Source organism: Coregonus clupeaformis, unplaced genomic scaffold, assembly GCF_020615455.1.
Source record: "Coregonus clupeaformis isolate EN_2021a unplaced genomic scaffold, ASM2061545v1 scaf2088, whole genome shotgun sequence".
Lineage (NCBI taxonomy): Eukaryota > Metazoa > Chordata > Actinopteri > Salmoniformes > Salmonidae > Coregonus > Coregonus clupeaformis.
In genome coordinates this window covers 31713-35676 of record NW_025535542.1, presented here as the reverse complement: position 1 = coordinate 35676, position 3964 = coordinate 31713, and positions in this window count along the sequence as shown.

The following is a 3964-nucleotide window of genomic DNA, read 5'->3' as shown; positions in this document are numbered from 1 at the left end:
CAGTTTCAAATCTAATGAATCAGAAAATGAGAGACGGAGAGCAAAATGAGAGAATTGGAGAGGGAAGCTTTTTTTGATAACTCAGTAGAAGTAAACAAGGAATGATTTGGTCTTAAAGCTCAGTATGAAGAACTTCCCACCTCTAAGGCTGCAAACAGCTTAACTAGGCTGAAACAGTCCAATGATCAAGGTGAAAAACCTGGTAAATTGCTGGCCTGGCACATTAAGAAGTAAAATTCAGCCTTTAATGCAATTCATAATTTACAAGGACAATTATCAATGGATCCTGTAGAAATAAACCAAACATTTGCTTCCTACTACAACACACTTTACAACTCTGAATCTCCTGAGAACTGAACTAGTCAGGTCTTGATTTTCCCTCTACTTCAGAAGACACTAAATTGGATCTGGAAAAGGAATTGGATGGTGTTGAAATATCTGATGTTATTTTTGATATGAAAATACAGGTGTGCCAAGCTTGTAGCGCCATACACATTAAGACTTTGGCTGCAATCACTGCCAACGGTGCATAAACAAAGTACTGAGTAAAGGGTCTGAATACTTATGTAAATATGATTGTTCAGTTGTTGTTGTTTTTGCTTTGTCATTACAGGGGGATTGTGTGTAGATTGATGAGGGGAAAAAACAATTTAATCAATTTTACAATAAGGCTGTAACGTAACAAAATGTCGAAAAAGTCAAGGGGTCTGAATAATTTCCGAATGCACTGTATATAGACAGGTGTGTAACTTTCCAAATCATGTCCAACAAACTTAGTTAGATAGAACCTGCTCTTACCGTGAGAAACAGATTTCCCAATCTTCTTCTCCTCTTCTTCATCTTTAATGTTGATATTCAGCTCCAGTGTTTGACTGCAGTCTTCCAGCTTCACTGATGCCATCTCTGGAACCTGCAGTAAACTGGGCTCCACTGTCACAATCAGGACCCAGTGACTGTAGGTTTGGACTCAGTGTGGAAGGAGAGAGGCAGGCTGGGTTTTGTCCTCACTGTTGATGTTACCGGCCTCAGACTTACCTGAATCGGCCAGTAGTGATAGAGAAACATATACAAAAAGTTATTGTCTTGACAGTTCTGGCACTTTCTTTATACTCTAAAAATATTTTCACATTTTTCTTGTTCAATTATCTAATTCAGTGCTTGAATTGGACTGAAATAGGTGCTAATACTCATTTTGGGTGCCGGTACTGTTTATATTAAAGTGCAGGAGCTCCACAATACTTTTGAACTAATACCTAACCTATAGTAGATAAATGCATAAATGACTCAAAATCCATTTAGTACAAGGTTACAGTTTGTTTTAGACATCACTGTGTGCTAAATTCCTTAAACCTTGTCTTCACTGTATTACTTCAATCAAAAACCAATTGTATTTCCTGTTCACACCATAGCAACATTTATTGATAAAGACAGAAACAACAGAAAGTGTCTGAATATTAGTACACATGTAGAAAACTGATAATCACTACATTCAGCTTCAAATCAGTAGTGCGAACGTGAAATTGTCTCTATCTGATGCACCCGCACTGTCCTCGCTGAAGTCCGTCGACGCTGACCGAGAGTAGCCGCCATTTTACCAGCATGGGAATTTTACACAAAACCAATAATATGCTAAACGAACACAGAAATCTCAAATAAATTGATTATTTATTAAATTACCTTGAGAAAATTATGTACATTCACTCAGACAACCCCAAAGTCTCTAGCTATGTGACTTGTAAAATAGTTTTTATCACGTTCTTTCACTTACTCGGTTTGACACAAAAATAACACATCAAACCTTTACCAAACGTGATAATACCGTAACGGATGTGTTACCTAGCATGGTATGACATGTTCTTTCGACATTAGAAAGTTTAAACGTGCTATGACATACCTCTAGTAATAAATAGAAACGGACACAAATGTTATCTTCTTGACTACACAGTTCAGACGCTTTCTTTATTGTGAAGAATGGTGCCCGCCTGCCCGGAACTTCCTGTTCCCCCACTACTAACGGTCCGTGCATTCCGAGATCAGATTACAACATTTCATTAAATTACTAAAAAAGTGTAAAATGTAGCAATTTATTTCCCTTTATAGTTTATTAGGCTAAGCATGACCTACATACAAATAATTTATCGAGGGTTGGAACCGGTTCAGGGAACAGAACTGAAAAATAACGTTAAAAAGAACCGGAAACTAAAGTGTTCTATACTTTTCAGGAACAGCAGTTATTTTAAAAGCATGTAATCCAGGTAATAACCTTATTTTACTTTCCGGGTATTTTTCTCCAGTCCCACAAAATCGCAACAAAGCTCACTCTAGAAACGTATTCCAGTTTCTGCCTGCCAGCTGGAATGGAAACCTTTGCCAGTGGGTGTGCGTGTGGAAACTACCTGCTCCTCCCCTCTGAAGCATAGGTTACTGTATCCTACTGACAACGTTACAAGCATGATTCAGAAATTAGGGAGATATGTTTAATTTGAGAACAATGGATGAACTTTTTCCAATGCTAGTTAAGGATACTATAGTCACCACGTTTCACATTGGATTTATTAACGACATAAAGGTAAGACCTGTTTTTAATTCTAGTGCTACACTGCACTGCACAAACAAGGTTGTTAGTTAGCTAGCTAACATCTGCTCTGGTCCAACGTTAAACCAACTCTGAAGTTCAGACATTCAAAGTTCCTCCATAGAAGCCGCTCCTCTGTAGGTATAATTCTGTGGGCCTAATTCAGATAATGCAGGTCATAACACGATGCCCAGCTCTTCAATGCAAGATTTCTCTATCCTCTAACGAGCTCTCCACACCCGCAAAATGTCGCACCTTACACTGTGGTTGGCAGCACAGTGTGCTCTGAATGATTTTCTTATACAGATACTCTGTGGTGTTCTAGTGTATTTATTCTCCCACTTGGATGTCACTTCCACAAGCTTTAAATTGAGGGCCAGGTTGTCAGGATGGGTAATGTACTGTACACATTAAGTACAAGTACTCCTAAAGATACACTTCATTTTAACTAGCTAAATCCTGTGTAACAACTAGTAATTACATAGTACTTGGCTAACATTACATGTTCTATGCTTTGAAATAGTGTCTTATTCTTCATCTGGGATTTGGATTTGTAAAATGTATTATAAAATGTATTTAATATATGTCTGATCAGGCTCAGGTAGCATCAGGTTTGTATTTTCATGCTGATCAAAGCTCTAATCAAATCCAGACATTTATAAACTTCTGGTTTTGGCGGAAAATACCGGGTTACCGGGGAGAAGAGTGATTTATTCTCGGGATGGATCATTTGTATAATACCGAGGAAATATTAAACCCTGATGCGCATACCAGTTGATTCACAAGACACCAACTAAGTAACTTACATATACAGTATCTTCATTAGGCCTAATGGCATTTCATGTCCATGATAGGAAGTTTGTTGTAGTGACTCAGTAAGGCTAATTGTAAAAGCAACCCTCTAAAGTGCCATGTTTGTACAGTTTATTATATGGAGGAAACATTTAGGCAGCCAGGACCATACACCAGGACCGCTCCGTAGGCCGCACTGTAGGCATAGCTCTTACTGCAGTCCAGTGCCATGGACATCTTTGAAGTTTGGCCTCTAAGTAATTTAGGAGGGCAACTTTATGAAGGCCTATTCACCCTGGTCTTATCGTACAAGGCTCTACAGACATATAAAATAAAGACAGGCTATTTTTATTGTTCATATTATTTGCGTTGATTATTATTCAACTGGTATGCGCATCAGGGTTTAATATTTCCCCTGTGTTTTACAAATGTTCCATCCCGAGAATAAATCATTTTTCTCCTGCTGTGTGAGACTGCTGTCTCCTGGCTATCAGCCCTGTCTCTGTGTTTGACCAAAACTGGCTCTCCTTCAGCGCCATGGAGCGCACAGGTATTACGGTTGCTGTCCTTTCAGCACCACAAGCCTTTCACATTTGA